This window comes from Carassius gibelio, chromosome B19, assembly GCF_023724105.1.
Source record: "Carassius gibelio isolate Cgi1373 ecotype wild population from Czech Republic chromosome B19, carGib1.2-hapl.c, whole genome shotgun sequence".
Taxonomy (NCBI): Eukaryota; Metazoa; Chordata; class Actinopteri; order Cypriniformes; family Cyprinidae; genus Carassius; species Carassius gibelio.
In genome coordinates this window covers 34,688,707-34,707,459 of record NC_068414.1, presented here as the reverse complement: position 1 = coordinate 34,707,459, position 18,753 = coordinate 34,688,707, and the positions used below count along the sequence as shown (strand labels likewise).

General features: G+C 34.8%; 1 long non-coding RNA gene across 1 annotated transcript; it reads left to right on the top strand.

The window, feature by feature from the left end:
• The first annotated feature begins 10,088 nt into the window (after positions 1-10,088).
• LOC127978656 (uncharacterized) lies at positions 10,089-15,856 on the top strand. The gene is made up of 3 exons (XR_008158584.1): positions 10,089-10,171; positions 13,609-13,717; positions 14,610-15,856. It is a non-coding gene; the product is annotated as an uncharacterized LOC127978656 (long non-coding RNA).
• Positions 15,857-18,753: the final 2,897 nt, after the last annotated feature.

Below are 18,753 nucleotides of genomic sequence, written 5' to 3'. Positions count from 1 at the left end.
AGGGGGCAGCACTTTCCTTTGCTGTTATACACACACACACACACACACACACTCTCTTCTTTAAACTAATGACATTAGACTGGGGGAAATATAAAAGCATCTCTCAACATTTTATGATTAAAGTAAGATAAAGGAAAAAGCTATTATCAAATGGTGGCTACAGCAATATGACCAGATATTGATAGATAAAAAAAAATATTTTTATTTGTTTATTGGTCAGAAATTAAACAGCTATGCTAATTACAGTCAGTCTCAACACTCACCGAAAAATGTGTTTTGTTAGAGCTCTTACTTTTCCAGTCAATATAACATGAGGTTTCTTATTTCCCTTAATTATAAAAATATAAACAATTGTATTTTTATTTTTTTGCTGTATGTAATTATTATTTTTTTATCCTTTACCTTTAGTGCAGTTCTATTTTTGTGTCTTTATTAATAAACCAATAGAAATTGACTTATGTAGCTTTCATCATTAATTCTTCTCAGAATATGTCATTAAACTAATTGGTTCGAAACATTTTATAATTAAAAACCAAAATGATTGTCGTACTCGCTATACAACCATCACAAATTGCAAACGATGTAACACCTGCTTTTGAAAACCACATTTTTGTGCAATCATATATTAATGCTATATGTTTTTGTTCCACAAATGTAGATTTAAAGTTGCTACAAGTTCTGGGGCATTTCTTTTTTAATTTGTATTAATGTTTCTCAATCCTTAAAGAAACTTAATAAAGCTTAAATCTATAAATGACGTGCAATATATACAAATTAAGTTTACATTTTTGCTTATTTTTTAATTAAAAGTTAGTTTTTTTATATTTTAATATTTATTATTTGTAAATTATTTTATTTTCTATTTCATTATTTATTGTTTGTTCCAATGTTTTCTTCTTGGATCATTTTTATTATTATTAAAATGATTTTTTTTTTTTTTTTAAAGCAAGAATACATTTTGTTGTCATGCAGTGACAATACGTAAACAGGAAATGACCTCATTGGCTGTGTGTGTGTGAAGGTAAGCAAATCTTTGAAAATGAGCATGCAGTATGATTCATGGCATGGAAACACATGTTAAAGTTGTCAGATGTTTAAACAACTAGAAGACATTTGTTATAGAAATATAAGATATACATTTGAAAATAACCCTCAAGATGAGTAAACTCTGATGCAAAGAAAATAAGCCGTTTCTTCTTGATATTTCCATGAATCAAAACATTTCCTGAAAGTGGTGCAAAGGTTTTTCCAGACCACATGAAAACAAATTTCATGCATATTTTTGGATGTTTGGTTTTCTCAGACGCTACTGAACCTCTGACCCATTTTTACGCTCAGGTGTTGCTGAAGAGCCAGAGCACGTCTGCTTGAGATGCCAGCGTCCCGCTCGATTCCTGGAACGTCCTGCACTGCTGGGAATCCATCCTGCAATCCCAAACCTCAAGGTGTGTGTGTGGGAAAGTGCTCCTCCTGTGTGACTTACTGTGTGTGATGGGAAATATGTATGCGCATCTTTACAGTAAATCACTGAGCGATGCTGAAGGTTTCTGAGCTCTTCAGCCCGAGGGGCCAGGGGCCAGTTATTCAAGAGTAATCTTGTTTGGCAATCACATCGGATCAAATCTTGAAAACAGGTTGTTCTAAAAAAAAAAAAAAAAAGAATTCTGAATTTGGATTAGATCAAAAAAAGACAATCTTGGTTTGATCTGGATTAAATCCTCAGTTTGTGTTGTTCAAAACGTTTTAATAACATTGGGCTACTTTTGAAAAGTTTAGCAGAAGGGTGAATTTCAGGAACAAATATGTAATAAAACTTTAAAACTGGTCCAAAAAACCAAGCATTTTAGCATGTTATAAATGCCAGAAACAGCTGTCAATATCAAACACAAATATTACATTTCATTTAAAGTTTTTATTTTAAACTGATTGTAAAATACAATGGCACCATCATCAGAGATGCACCAGTCAGAAGTAGTTATTTGTATAAATGCAATGCAAAACATCTGCATTTTTCCCCAATCACCATGTTACTTTAGCGCATTAATAATCCAGATTTGGAAATCTGAAGAAGTGTGTATCTGTATCAGGATGATCCAGTTCAATGTTGCTTTGAAAAACCAGCACAAAAGTAAAATGGATCACCTGACCCTGGATCGCAAAACACGGGATTTCCAAATCCAGGTCATTCGGATCCGGATGAGACCTTCTGAACTACTGGCCCCAGGATGTGAAGGAAAAACATCTCAATCTGGACTCCTTTCAGCTTCAAGTCAGCTGGGATTATGTCCAGACTGATACATTCTGCTTTTCTTTTGCCCCTTTTGTTGGACTAGACAGAGCGAGTCTCTGACGGCTCGAGGGGAGTTGGATCTCTCGTCCTGAAGGATCCCGGGAGCTCTGTGGGAGGTTTTTGGTTCGGATCGTGGCCAGACGGGCTCATACTTCGAATTGTTCTCACTTAGTTTTTCCATCACTGGGAGTGTTGTGCTTCGGTCTGGGGGTGAGAATGTGACATTTTGTCGGTTTTATTAGGCCTTCACCTCTGATAAGTGGCCCTCGCGCTCATGAGGTGAATTATGTCTTTTTAAGGTTATAATGGGTTTGAGACAAACCAAAGCTCTGATATTCAGGGTCTCTGAAAGTAAACGTCACCCAAAACCATTGTGCAGTGATTCGTGGCAAAAAAAAAAAAAAAAATCTGATACCAATCATGATCTTATCTAAGTTTTGTGGTTAGTGAAACTTTTTTTTTTATCTGACTTCCTAACTAACTCCTAAACAGAGTTGGGATATTTTACATTTATAAGAAAATATCTGAGTTGCCTTTTCAAATATGTATCCTTGGAGCACAAAACCAGTCTTAAGTTTGTAGCAATAGCCAAAAATACATTGTATGGGTCAAATAGATTTTTCTTTTCATCAGGATATTAAGTAAAGATCATGTTCCATGAAGATATTTTGTAAATTTCCTACCGTAAATATATAAAAACTTCATTTTTCATTAGTAATATGCATTTCTAAGAACTTAATTTGGACAACTTTAAAGATGATTTTCTCAATATTTAGATTTTTTTTTTTTTGATGTTCAAATAGTTGTATCTTGAGCAAATATTGTCTGATCCTAATAAACCATGAATCAATGGAAAGCTGATTCATTCTATTAAGAAAAATTTACACTTCAGATTGGTTTTGTGGTCACATATGTAACGCAAGTTACTTAGTTTGATCATTTACTGACTTACAGCTCTCCTGTCTCCGTGTTAAGAGAAATTGTGAGTAATTAGTGGCTTATTAATTTCACTTCTGATGTGAAAGGGCTTTAAGAGTTACCTAAAATATAGATTTTGGGTTTTTGTTAATAATGTCAAATAAGCAAACCCAGCTTAGTTGACAAAGTGACGTAATGTGTTACTTTCCATGTACAGTAATGAAGTAACACAATGAGTTACTTTTTTTTATGGAGTAATGCAATATTGTAATGCATTACTTTTTAAAGTAACTTTCCCCAACACTGTTCCTAAATGTACTGTAAAATTAAATTTTTTGACGTAGTATTTCAGTGTTTCTACTTCAAAATGTAATGTTTAATTCAATGCAAACTTGCTCTTTCCTTGTAAAATTCACTGTTATTTTCCGAGTGGAAACTGTTTTTACAATAGTTTTTTTTTTTGTGTAACTTTTATGTTTTTTTAAAAATATTATAATGTTGTCGAAACGTTTAATCCAATATATAGAAATTAGGCCTATCCTTTAAATATTGTTTACAGAGACAGCGATCCCAAAATGCACTGTGATGAAAAAAAGTGAAAATATCCATTTAATCTGGTGGAGGAAATGGGATGAATGCTTATATATATATATATATATATATATATATATATATATATATATATATAAAACACAAGCAACAATAAAAGCTGTTTATTTGCAAGTAGCTACTGTTCAGTTCCTTGGAGTATCATGTTATATTCTTATTCTTAACGTAGTTTCTTGTGCACTTAATGTTAGGCGTTCTATTTGTATGACACATAAGTTGTTGCCTATGTAGGGTGTTCCAAACCAGTCACTTATTAGGGTTTAATTTCAGTTAGAATGTTGCCTTCTATAGAAAAAAGGCTCCCTAATTAGACAGCAGACAGTAAGGCAGCTCATTCGTTTTTGGAACGGAGCCATAAAGTGTGTTTATTTTTACAGCGATTGCCTTCGCGCCATAAATAAACCCACAGACTCTTTCCAAGGCGCTGCCAAAACGTGCATGATATTCTTGTTTTTTGCTCTCACTTTATATCGTCTCCAGTTTTTAATTTCCTGGCAGATATCCTTATTTCCTGCCTCTCAGCTTTGTTAATTAATTGACGTAATAAGACCCGGCCAATATAAATCAGTGCTTCGTATATAGCGGATATAATGACCCGGAGTAACCCCTTCCGCCTGCCATATCAGACTCTCGGCGGGTTTTAACCTAGGCCTTTGGTACCTGTCGGGAACGGCTGACTCATTCCAGTTAGACTAAACTGTGTTCCCAAAACTCTGAGGTTTCAGCCTATAACTAGCCAAATTCCCATTGGATAACACTCATCTGTTGTGTTTTTCCATGGAGATGGCACTGTTTTGGATGGGGCTCGTGTTTAACGCCACTTCAGTGTGGTTTTTAATTCAAAGACATACTAACAAAAACATTCACCCACCTCGTTTATCCCGAGCTTGGAGGTCGTCCCGTCCGTTAGTCTCTGGTGTTGCTTTATAGAGGGCGTCCTCAGAAAGAAAGTGTATGGCAAGCCGCTTCAACATTTAATTCATAAAATGTAGACCTATTTATGCTACTAGTACGGACTTACTTATATGTAGCTACTTTTAAATATCCCATTAGGTACTTATTTGTTTGTTAAATGGGCTTATTATTATTTAGCTATTAATTAGTAAGGATTTATTAGATACTACTGTAGTTGTTATTAGTTGATACCAGTACTCATCGATTAGATACTAGTACTTATTTAATAGACACTCATAATTCATTAAATATTAAATAATTAATTAAATATTAAATACTTATAAAATATACTAGTACTTATTCATTAGTACTCATAACACCTGAGCAGTGCCACAGACTGATCGACTCCATGCTCCGCCACATCGCTGCAGTAATTCAGGAAAAAGGAGCCCCAACTAAGTATTGAGTGCTGTACATGCTCATACTTTTCATTTTCATACTTTTCATTTGGCCAAGATTTCTAAAAATCCTTTCTTTGTATTGGTCTTAAGTAATATTCACATTTTCTGAGATACTGAATTCGGGATTTTCCTTAGTTGTCAGTTATAATCATCAAAATTGAAAGAAATAAACATTTGAAATATATCAGTCTTTGTGTAATGAATGAATATAATATACGAGTTTCACTTTTTGAATGGAATTAGTAAAATACACTTTATGAGGATATTCGAATAATATTACCAGCACCTGTACACTAATATATTTATTAGACACTAGTACTTATTTCAATAGTTACTAGTAGTACTATTTTCTGCTTATTTTGAAAAATAAAATAATTAATTGTTTTCAATAAATATACTGTCATTAAAATATGTTAATATAAAAAAATATATTTTAAAATAAAGAAACATAATTGTTTCAATAAGTAAAGATTATTAAAGTATTGAAGGAGATCCAATAATAATTGAATATGTATTTACAGTAATAACAACAAATTATATTTTATTATATGATATGATTTATATCATGTTTTAAATATAATGGTTTCATTCTAAGCATGGTGATTAACTCTAATATGGACACCCAACATAATATATTTACCAGCTGAACCATGTCATGTCAACAAATGGAAAAGTCAGCCATCTATTATTTTTCATGTTAATTACTGTGCACCTTTAGCCCCAACAGCAGGGGAGCTTTTCACCCCAAATACCATACTTTAACATATTATGACATAGGGCTGGACAATATGACGATATAAATCGGATGCATGGCATTAAAAATCTATCGATTCATATTGTGCTCTACTGTTTATTTCATGGTGCTGCAAAATACATTGTTTATGGAAATACGTTTTCATTATTTTAATGACAGCAGTCTCACAGGCATTACACAGGGATGCAGGCATATGCATGAATTACAGCATGCGCACGCTCTCGTTGGTGTATGCATGGTCACGAAAACTTAAAGGGGGGGGGGGGGTGAAATGCTATTTCATGCATACTGAGTTTTTTACACTGTTAAAGAGTTGGATTCCCATGCTAAACATCGACAAAGTTTCAAAAATTAAGTTTTAAGGGTTCGAGCCCCGTTTGGAGCGAGTCGTTGCTGCTGCTGCTCTCGTTCAGTTTCAGACTCGGGATCTGATTCTGGATCATAAATAAACGGCTGAATCTGACTGTTAGCCATGGTTTGTTTTGGATGATGTTTTTTTCCTCACGGTAATGTCACCGCTTCCAAACACTTTCAACGCAAAAGCCTACTGGCACTCGTGATTTTTTAGCTCCGCCCACACGTCACGCCTCCAGCCAGTTATGTTTTTCCGGGAAAAATCGGTACAGACTATCTTTCTCTTATGAATATAATAAAACTAAAGACTTTTTGGAGTTATGAAGGATGCAGTACTACTCTATAGGTACTCAAGATTAACAGGATGTCGAGTGAAAACGAGCATTTCACCCCCCCTTTAATGTTTGCATGTGTTTTTAAGCACTGCAGTTTAAAACAGCTTTTTTTAGTCCATTGAAACACAAACAACAGGGCTATATGTACACGCTGTCTCTGTTTCTTTGTGGGAGGAGTGTGTAAGCCGCGCATCAGCTGCTAATAGAGATTTTGAGCATTTTTGTCTCTTTATTGGCTTTGAACGATTGGATAAACACTTATATGCATCCAAATGCAAGTACCCTCATAAACACAGTCATTTAGGTTTTGTGAGAGGTTGCGAGATATATGGAAACGTGACGATGAATAAAATAAACTGTGATCAGTTGGGTGCATGGGTGGGCCTTGGTCAATGAAAGCTGCCATACAGTCTGAAGGTCTGGCTCTGCGAGACTACATTGTACCCTACTAGTAGCACTAAAATAGATACTTGTACATTTTAAGATCAAATGTTAAAACGGCTTGCCACAATAAAAGTGAGCTCATCCTTCAGAGTGATACACATCTTTAGAATCCTCTTGATTGTTGATTTGTGGCTTAAGCTGCTGATTGGTTGTTTGTTACGGTTGAACCTCAGTCATTAGAATTCCCCCTGCTCCACCCGGACTATTACAGGCATTTTCCTGGCTCATATTTGACATTTAAATCATTACTAACATTTTAAGTGTGTGAATAAGTGAAAAGCCTCAGGGTTTAATATTTCCCATGTTCTCTGCTTCTGTTTTAACATAATGTTATTGATTATAATGTTATCGATTAATGTTTAGCAGTGAGATTGCGTTATTTTGGCCTTCAGCTGGCACACATTTTGCAAGAATGTAAAAATCCTGTTTTTGACCAATGTTACCTTGATGTATAATTGTTTATTGTTATTATTAGTAAAAATGAGCATATAAACATGTATGCTGTTGGCAATGTTATATGAGAGCAAATAGGCACACGAGGATATGCCTTAATCAGGGTTATTTTAGTTTAATTAATCCTTTTCTTCTTCTTCTTATTATTATTATTATTGTTATCACTGCTGAAAACAAATGTGCTGCTTAATTTTTTTTTGTAGAAACCGTGATACATACATTTTCTTATTTTATTTTCAGGATTCTTTGCTAAAGAGAAAATTCAAAAGAGTATTTATTTAAAATAGAACTATTTTGTAACATTACAAATGTCTTTACTTTCACTGTCAATTTCATGCATCTTTTCTGAATAAAAGTGTTAATTGTGTGTGTGTGTACATATTCATACATTACACACACAGATATATATACACACACAACAGTTCTGTCTGGTCCTCCAATCTGATTGGCTGATAAGAGTGTGATATTCTAGTGATAATAGAACTATGTTTAATTATTAATTATTAATTACCAATTATTAATTCTTAATTATTAATTATTAATTATTAATTATTAATTATTAATTATTAATTATCAATTATCAATTGTCAATTAGTAATCATTAATTATTAATTATTAAATCATTTTCATAGTTACTTGGCAACTGTAACAATGGACTAATTGGCCCAAATATTACATATTGATAATTATGTATTCCTAATTTTATTCCAATATTAATAATAATAATAATAATAATAATTACTACTATTATTGTGAGTTTGTTCTATATTATGTTGCTGACATATATATATATATATATATATATATATATATATATATATATATATATATATATACATAAATAAAAGCAATAAGCTTTTTTGCATTAAAGTGCAAAACCGTTTTTCCACACGGTGGTTTACCACAGCATCTCTTAATCATGGTAAAATGACTGTAACGGACAGTTTCACATAATTAATCTGTATAATTCCAACTTTCAGATGAATCTCTGCTCAGTGTTTGATGTTCTTGAGTTTTACGGCCGGTGGATCTCAGGGACAGACTGCTGCCAGCACGAGTGACATAAGACAGACGAGATTTATGTGCGTCTGCAGAGGAGAGAGATGAGCTGAGATGTGAGGAGAGGATTTGGGCCGCCGTGCTGCTGCTGGTGTCCCAGATAAAGCCCACGGATGGGTTCTAGAGAACTGATATTGGCTGGTATTCGGGGATGAATGCACTAATTGGCTCTGGCTCTCCTCGTGTATCCTGTGTCAAACTTTCCAGGCGGACAAGCTTTGAACCACACACATGAAAGCAGCAGGGATTTATGGGAAATGGTTGTGACGTGTGGGTCCAGACGCGCTGACACACCTCAGGGCCCCGGACCCACTGCTGGACGCCCCCCGTGCTAATTAGGCATTTGTAAGCAGTTTGGCTCTGGCTTTCCAAGCTCCCGGCACTGGAAAGTAGTAAAAGAAAAAGACGGGAGAAAAAAACACTTAAGCGATCTAACAGCACGACGCGCTCGCCCAACACGGACCCGTATCTTGGCTTAAATAGTGCGATTGAATCATATCAAAGGGGTCACTGACATCCATGAAATTTTTTTATGGCTTTTTCAAAGGCATTTCTGGGAAATTTATTGGCCTGTTGGCTCCTCTGCTTTTTTACTTACATACTTTGACACTTAGATTTCCCCAAAGAAAGAGTCCAAGATGCTTTGTTTACCAAACATCTAATTTGGGAATTATTTCAAATCTGCTGAGTGGATTTTAATGTCTTTGGCTTTTAATAATGCCCACTTTGAGAATTATTTGTGAAGAACATTGAAAGGCAATCAAGAAATCCATCAGACTTTAAAGAGCTCAGGCATCAAATCTGCAGCGCTTATAATGAACGTTGCCATACGCTAGAGTGGATGGGAATATTATTGGTATCGTTCTTGATATGAACGAGCCTTATTTGGGTAGCATTTCAAAACAGCTGTTTGGGTTTTTAATGCATTTCATAGGATTATGTGTTATTTAACAGATGACGGTAGTCAGAAGTGAGAACGATGCAAAGGTGATATGATACAGAGGATATTGTTATAAATGTACATGCATTAAAAAAAAAAAAACTTTAGAGGATTTATGATGCTGATGAAATGCATATTCACGGTCTTGTGAAATGGGTCAATTAAAACAAAGTCATGTCACTCGGCGGCCATCTTTGAAACGCTTCTCCTATCTTTTTGAATTGGAAAACATCGAATTCTCCAAAGTTGTTCACTAAGCTTACGATTCAATTTCATATTTGAAATCACCAAAGAAACCTGAAAACAACTGTGTCAAAAATGTTGTATCTTTTGCTCATATTACATTATAACATGCTTATTTTTCAGGCTAAGATCAGCTAGTGCGCATGCACACATCCCGGAGCGCTGACTATTTCTATAGCAAACAGGACACTTCTAACGACAGCTGCAGTGACGCAATTACTTTACCAAATAGCGATTGGCTCTTTCATTAAGAAGGCGGGGCTTCCTGCAATTGAGCGGCCATATTGAGTTTTGCATTTTCCCCAAGCGGCAACTTCCCCTCCCTCCTCTATCTTTTGAAACCAACACGCAAGTGACTAAAAATGCAGTTCATCAATTGGGCACTAGAGACTGGCTCCTTTGCCCTTCATAAAAACTGTGAGTTGGGTGATTATTTTTATTTTTATAACTTGTCCATTTAAATTACATTAAGCCTAAAAGTTCTGCATAATTAAAGGCGTGGCCTCTTGAGTGACAGGTGGATTGCCGCTCTGCTCCACAAAACGCAAAACTAGTGCAATAGTGTGAAACTTGACTTTATAGATTTTTATTTGAGATCAACAACCTCTATTGGAGAATCATCAGAGTTTCGAAACGGATTTCGAATACCAGTATTTTCCCTCTTATTTTCTTCACAAACATTTACTGTAGAAGCTCACTGTGAGTCACAGAGATCTTGTCTAGATTTTCAGTTAAGTTGTGAGTATTTTAACTCTGACATCACTGCTAACTGTAAAAAACAACATACTCCTGTGTGTTGACAGGAGATCTAGTGTTGCCAATGTTGCTAAGCTAACAATAAATGCCATTTTCTACCTATTAGATTATATTTTATTAACATATACACCAAGCTCAACCCTAAACCCTCCCCTTACAATAATGCAAAAGCAGTAATTATCATTATTACTCTATATTAATGTGTGCATGCCCAGTATCTGGTTGTATCCCTTCTAGTTTTAACCTGTTGCCAACTCATTTTCAGGGAATGTTGTTAAGGGAAGGTCGATGTCTTTTTTTTAGAGATATATGGAGTCACTAATCAAACGTTGCTAAAAGTTGCCCAATTTTTTTATAAAAATAGGTACATTTGTTGTTAGGTGCTTTTGTAAGAGAATTTGCCAGGGTACTCTGAAAAGTTTAGCAACAAGATTGTTAAGTTGGCCACACTGGTCAGTTCACAAGAGGGCGTAAATGTGCTGTAGCGCACGCATGTGAAGCGTCTCAGAGAGAAAACTGCTCAAACTACATTCAGATCCACTTATAAGAGTCTTCTGCTCTTCCACAGGCAATACCCAGAGCTCAGAATGATTGTATTATTTCTGTGCTAGTTACCAAGACCAAAGTTTTATTGGCAAAAAAAATTAAACTAAACGAAAAAAATTTGGGCCTATTAATTAAATTTTTTTTTAATTAATAGGCCCATTTATTACTGGACTATGCTTATTAGACTATTTATTTTGTGTTTCTATATTATTTTGTTTTATTTTATTTTTACACTTTTGCATGTTAAAAATGACGTGTCACTTTTTCCAAAAGACTTGGATTATACTGCATGAGTCAACTGAGCTCTATTAATATTTATTTTGTTCTATTTATGTTGTTTATTTATTTTATTTACACTTCTGAGTATTAAAACTAGTGTGTCAGACTGCTTCTGTAACATTATTAAATTATTTATTGACCATTTATTTTATTATATTTTATAATTAAATATAAATATTTTTAATATATTTATTTAGTTTAATTTTTTGTTTTTCATTATTTATTATAATGCCAGTCTGTTTCTGTTATAATATAATATAATATAATATAATATAATATAATATAATATAATATAATATAATATAATATAATATAATATAATATAATATAATATTTTAATTAATTTTAATTTAATTTAATAATTTTTTTATTAGATTTTTATTACATTTATGTAATTAGTTTTTTATTTATTTATTATTTTATTGTACATATTGAAACTAGCATGCTACTTTTCCACGAAGAATTGATTTATTCAGAATGAGTCAATTGGATTATATTTATTGGACTACTTACTGTTTATATTGCTGTATTTATATTGCTCAATTTATTTCATTTGCACTTCTGCGTACTGAAACTGGAATGTCATTTTCCCAAGAAGAATTGGAGCACGCTGCATGAGTCATTTGTATTTATTGGAGTATTTCCTATTTGCTCATTTGACTTCATGTAGTTATTTGCCTCTTTTTTTTTTTTTTTTTTTAGTGTCTACAAAAAATAGATTCAAAGGTTGTTTAAAAATGTCTCCTTGTGTCTCTCGTGGATTAAGAACAGCACGAGGGGAAATAATTCCCAGTGCTCATTGCCTTTGCTTATCTTTATTATCTCATCGCTGATGTTATATTCTCACATTTACTGTGGTTGTGTTTAGTTTCCATGACACACTGCCCAGATCCTCTCCTGGGGTTTCTGCCACAGTGACACAGTGCATTACCTGCCATCAGCCCACCCCGGTGTGTGTGTGTGTGTGTGTGTGTCTCACACAAGTCCCGCTGGTGTGAAAACCACTGCGTGTCATTCCAAAACAATCCTGCGTATAACCTTACAGCAATATCACCCTGCGCTGTACCTACCACAGCCGCTCTTGAGTGATGACACAAATAAACAGCCTGACTGGGCTGGATTTAGTTTTAAACTGCTTTTTTTGGTACAACATTTGTTGACATTCCCCTCCTTTTCCAATGTAGTTTTAATGCATGTTTTTCTCCACACAAGGGCCTGACCGCAGTTTCAGAGTCCTGTCTCTGTCTCCTGTTCCTCTGCCAACTCTCCTAGATTAATTGGGTCTTCTAATCTGCAGGAATTCGATGGTTTTAAAGTCGTCTAGACCAAGCTTAATTGTGTCAAGTGCTCCATATAGTGCTGATGCAGAGCCCTTTAATGCACTACCTAGATTCACAAAGAATATATGAGCGGCTTCTCCTTGAAAATGGGTTTTTATGATGCTAGAGTAATTTCAGGGTATTGTTAATTGACTCTGTGACTCCTAAGATGTTGCAAGTATCTATAATATGGTTTCCTTGATGCTAGAGAGGTTTCAAAGGTGTTGCTATCTTGCTGTTCCATTATTGCTAAGTCGATCTGGTTGTTGTTATTATGCTAAAGTGGTTGCATGTAAAAATAATGCATTAAAATGCTTCTCAGAGGGCAGAGTAAGTCTATTAGAGACTAAAAGCACTTTTTCTCTCTGGGTCTGTGGGTGTTTTTCTCTGGAGGTGAGCAGAAACGCGAGCAGCTCTGGAGGAGTGTGAGATTTATCCGTTCTGCTCTGAATTCCTGGGATCTCTGGGGCTCGGGATCTACGGCCGAAGGGCTGTTCAACCATTCATTCATTAGAGATGATTTACTGTGGCAGCGCAAAACACTCGGGACGTTTCCTTCTGTGTTACACGGCCTGTAGGAGCAGTGCACTCAGCTGTAACATGCACATGTGAGCTTGGAGAGTCCTGTTAACATTATACACACTCATTCAAATCTACAGGAACGAATATATGTGACTCATGTGTTTCCATAAGACTCCAATGAGATTAGAAGAAGAGCAAATGGAGACACTAATTACTTAGTGTATAAATTTTATTTATATATATATTTTTCACTTTAGGAGTTTAAGATGCAACATCTGAGAAATGTTGATGTCTACATGATGCATGACTTTATTAGGTTAACCTCTGAGCAATCAGGTTTAATACTCAGGGTCAAATGACTGTGTGTATGTGTGAGTTGTTTGGTCGACAGATTTTGCTAACACATCTCTGTTTTCTCCATTTCTCTTTCAGCCCTAGACGGAGACGTCCCGCAGAGAAAGAGGCTCCTGGGAGAACCCAATAAACCAACCCTTCAGCCTCAGATCAACAGACATTAGACACCACTAACACCAACCCTCAGGTCTGAAGCTGAAAAAAGTGATTTGAGTCTCCTGACCTGAAATATTGAACTTATTCTGCAAAAAAAAAAAAAAAATAATAAAAATCCAGATCAAGCAAACCATCTTAAGACAGTTTAAGAAATTAGTTGTAACTATTTAATTCATAGCACATCTTAAGACAATTTAAGCTGTTTATTTATTAACTTTACAATATATTGACCAGCAAACAAAACCAAGGCCATTTTATACTGCTGATTGATTTTTTATTTTATTTTACTTTATTTTAAATTAGACCAGTTTAAGCAGTTTATTGTTTGTTTGTTTAGACCAGCAATTTCTTATGCCAGTTTATGGTTTTTATTTAATTTTATTTCAAAATAGACCAGAATATTCTTATGTCAGTCTAATCTGTTTATTTTATTTTATTTTATTTTATTTTATTTTATTTTATTTTATTTTATTTTTTTATTATTTTTTTATTTTTTTTTTTAATTTAATTGAATTTTATTTAATTTTATTTTTTATTAACTATTTTATTTATTAACCAGTTTATGGTTTTAATTTAATTTAATTTTATTTTATTTTAAAATAGACAGGCAAACCATCTTATGCCAGTTAATGTTGTTAATTGTTTGTTTATGCCAGTTTAAGCTTTTATTTTATTTTATTTTATTTGTTTATTTATTTATTTATTTATTTTTATTTTAGAACAGCAAACCATCTTATGCCAGTTTAAGCAGTTAATTGTTTTTTGTTTAGACCAGCAATTTCTTATGCCAGTTTAAGCTGTTTATTTTATTTTATTTTATTGCATATTTTTTATCTTACAAAATTTTAAGCTGTTGGTTGTTTAATTTTTATGTTTTTTTTTATTTTATTTATTTATGTTTTTTTTTTCATCTTATTTGTAAGAGGATGGCAAGCCCTGCACCACTTGTGCTTCATCATAAATGAAGGTGGGACCGGATCCATATTTACAAGAACAGAAAATCACTCGAGGGTGGACTCACCCCAGTAAGTACCCACCTAGCAACCATCGAAAACACCCTAGTAACAACACATCAACATGCAACTCAAAAACCACTCTGAACATCAATGAAAAATAATGCACGTGTGAAAACGAGATTCAAAGGGAAAATAAAGATGATGTCACAGTTCCAGACCTCTGTGGGGTCGCGACCTCCTGCAGGGGTGCAGCTCCACGTCTCAGCATCAGGCAGCGTGCTCAGAGCCAGTGGTTTGACATCCACCCAGCTGGCCTGAATAACAACACCTCATCTCTCTGTGAAGAAACACAGCGGTAATGCTCTGTGTGTTTCTGGAGCAGTGCGCGGCGATCCAGCATGAATGTGTGTGTTTCTCTAGCTGTGGGCTTTTCTGGATTCTTGTGGTGCCCTCAGATATTGCAGGTTTTTTTTGTTTATACTGCTGCGGTTGTTTTTATATGAATAATTATATCATGTGTGTGAGGAGTGAAGCGGGGCACATGGACACAGGCTGTGATTATTTGACGGTTGGCACGCCCTGACCTCACAGGACCCATAATGACAGCAGCAGACGCTCCGAGCCGGCTCAGAGCCGCAGGTGCACATGTGTGTGTGTGTGTGTGTGTGTGTGTGTGTGTGATAGACTCTCCAGACTTTGCCCTGTCCCTCTGTAAAACGAGCCGCTCCACCCGGACTCTCATCTTGGTCTCTGGCCCTGTAACCCCAAACGCATCCATCTAGTGCATTATCACCCCAGCATGTGTCTGTGAGGGCCCTGATGCTGCATTTGTGTTTTGAATGCTCTTAAGCCACATTACAATTCACAACCCAATTTACCTCAGTAATGAACTGGAATTGTTTATATTTTAGGTCATTATATTTTATTATTCATTTAATTTTTAATTTAAATTTTTTTGCAATGGTCTGCTCAGATGAATCGTGAAAAATAAGACTAAGATAAGAATATTCTACCCATTTATGTGTTTATTTGTTTGTTTGATGGTGATTTATTTATTAATTCTTCCATGCATGACGTGCAGTGATGAATCAAAATAAGTTTAAAGGTATTATAGGCTATTTTTAGGCTAGTGTTGTATGTGATGCAGCATTTATTTATTTATTTTTTAATAGTTAAATAATTTTCCATTGGTTAGATTTGAAAAAGCAGCATTATTTCCACTGGCATATGTTGAAAGTCTTACATTTAGTCTTTTTTTTCTTCTTTTTAAATAATATTTATTTTCAAATATATATATATATATATATATATATTTTTTTTTATTATTATTTTTTGCTTACTTACAGCAATGACATGCACAGATGACTCATGCAAACTTCATTAACTCATTTTCCAATAATGTGATTTAGAAAAGTAACATTACCTCTGGCAGCCTAACCTGATTTTACCAAGTGAGAGATGTTCCTGGGACAACATCGTTGTTGACCCTGGAACAACTTTGTGATTAACCAATCAGATTTGAAGAACCAGTTTATAGATTTTGTGAAGTTTATGCTTAAAATCAGTGTTTGGTGCTTGCACATCAGTGTCATTCATCTATCATTTCCTCTGATTTTAGGGATTACCCATGGTTAAGGTTAGGTTTAGGTGTAGGGATATGGTTAAGAATATATTTTTGGAGTAAAATGTTGTTCCAGGGTCAACAAAATATGTTGACCTAGGAACACATCGGACTTGGCAAAATCAGGACGTGCACCTCTGGCATATGTTGAGAGTCATGTCAAAGAGTAAAGTGTATTTATTCATTTTTTTTAAATATTTATTTTAAATAACATTAACTTTTTCCATTTGTATTTTTCAATTTGTTTTAAATAAAAATGGTTTCTTTGCTTGTTTGAACTTGCAAGGTGAAGTTTTTAGATTTGAAGAAGCAGCATTACCATTGGCATTTGTTTTCGAGTCTTGTTGAGATGTTAGGTCTATTTATTTAGTTTATTTATGTATATATGTACTTATGTTTGTATTTATTTACAGAGAAATGCACAGATTATTCATACAAATTTTTTTTTATATATTTTATTTTATTTACGTACAAAGATGAATAATTTTTTTCTTTTCCTATCCTTTTCCAATGGTTATTATTTTAAAAAGCAGCTTTACAGTTAGCATAGAGATGCTTGTGAGGACATTGCATTGTACTCTATCTGACCATGTTGAAAGCTGAAAAATGTCCCCAGATTTCATCTAGTCCTGCTGATTATTTCATGTTTATCAGTTAGTTTTCCAGCAGTAGAGCTGAAATAATCAGCATTGTGCTCATCAGATCTGTTTTAAAGGCACAGAGTCCTGATCCGTCTTTCATCTTTTAACGCTTTTCTCTGAGGTTCCTGTGCCAAACACAGCTGAAGTCTTTCTCTGCCGCTCTCATAGTCGTCAAACGCTCTGGCCCGAACATAACCCCCCCACCCACCCTTAAAATTTACAACGGAAAACTTTCCTCCACACTTCTAATACCTTTTTTTTGGACCTTTTTCCAAAGCCTGTTTCAGCCGGTGTTGAAACGGCTGATATTTTATGTGTTTTCGAAGCAGAGGGAACGAGGGTCACGGGCAGGTTTCGTGCACCTGTGTAGGAAGTTGCGGGGAGCCTGGCGTGGCGGTCAGATCCAGTCGGCCAGATTTCAGCTTTCAGCTCAGGAAGTGGACGCTTGGTGAGCTTCAAACACTTCAAACACGACTGCAAACAAATAAACGCAGAAAACACCGCTCAGGTGCCAGACTGAGAGACAGCGTGGCGTTTTCTGCTTTTCTTTATATGCACTAAAACACTTTCATGAGAGCATTTGCTTCTATCTTATAAAAACAGGGGAATGTCAGGTGATTAAATGTTTAATGAGGTGGCACCCAAACTTCCACCCTGAGAGCCAAAAGGTAAACAAGTCACTCCCATCGGTTTTGCAAAATAGATGCCTATAAATATCCAAGTGTTTAATGCAGAACAATTTAATGATGCTCTGGGAAAATGGCCAGTTGTGGGTGTTTGTAGGCCACCTGAGTCGGGGTTATGTTAGTGCGAGTTCATCCAGGCCTGTTTGTGTTCACACTGAACTCTGGGCTCGCTCACACTAGCTTAGTTCAAACCACAGCATTTTATTTTAACATTTCAGTAAGTTGCGGTGGGTGAGTGGGAGAGCAGAGCTGTTTTCCTGCTAGACATGTGGTTGTGAATCTGTGACTACATGTGTGTGTGTGTATGTGTATACATGTATAAAAATGTATGTAGTATGCATACACACACATTTAGAAATGAATATACATTGAAATATTTTTTATGAAAAATTTTAATATTTTTATTTTCTTTTAAAAGAGACGTATTACGCCCCATTTAACATTATGTATTATAAGTCTCGGGTATCCCAAGAATGTGTCTGGGAAGTTTTAGCTCAAAATACTAGGGATGCACGATAATATCGGCATAACATCGGATATGAATATTTCTGCCGATGAGCCAAACCGATATTCTCCAAGTGAATTAATTGACCTGTTTTTCAGGTGTGAATGTCTGTCTACATTTGTAAAATAATACATTTATGGTAGAATCAGTACAGAAGAGATACATGGATTTCTCTTCAGTAAAATTAAAGTTTAAATATATCAGGCGAAAATGTTTATATATATCGGTATCGGCATCGGCCAAAATTATTTTGAAAATATCGGCATATCGAATATCGGCCAAAATCCAATATCGTGCATCCCTACAAAATACCCTAAAGATAATTTATTGTATCATTTGGAAACCACCAATTTTGAGTCGACAAGCTGTTTTTGCGCCTGTCTCTTTAAATGCAAATGAGCTGTTGCTCCCCGCCCCTTTTATACAATAGAGCTGCACCATTACAGCTCATACCTGCTAAAAAACATCTGTTTTGGTTCTGATTATCATGTATATTGTCCTAAAATTAAATTTTAAATTAGTTTAAAGTTCTTATATATGGTTTTCTGAGTGCACATGGACAGAAAGTACTAAACTAAGTCCTCATTCACACACAAGTTTACATTTACAACACACACGATTTACACAAACAGTCAGTTATGTCTTTGAAGGTAAACAG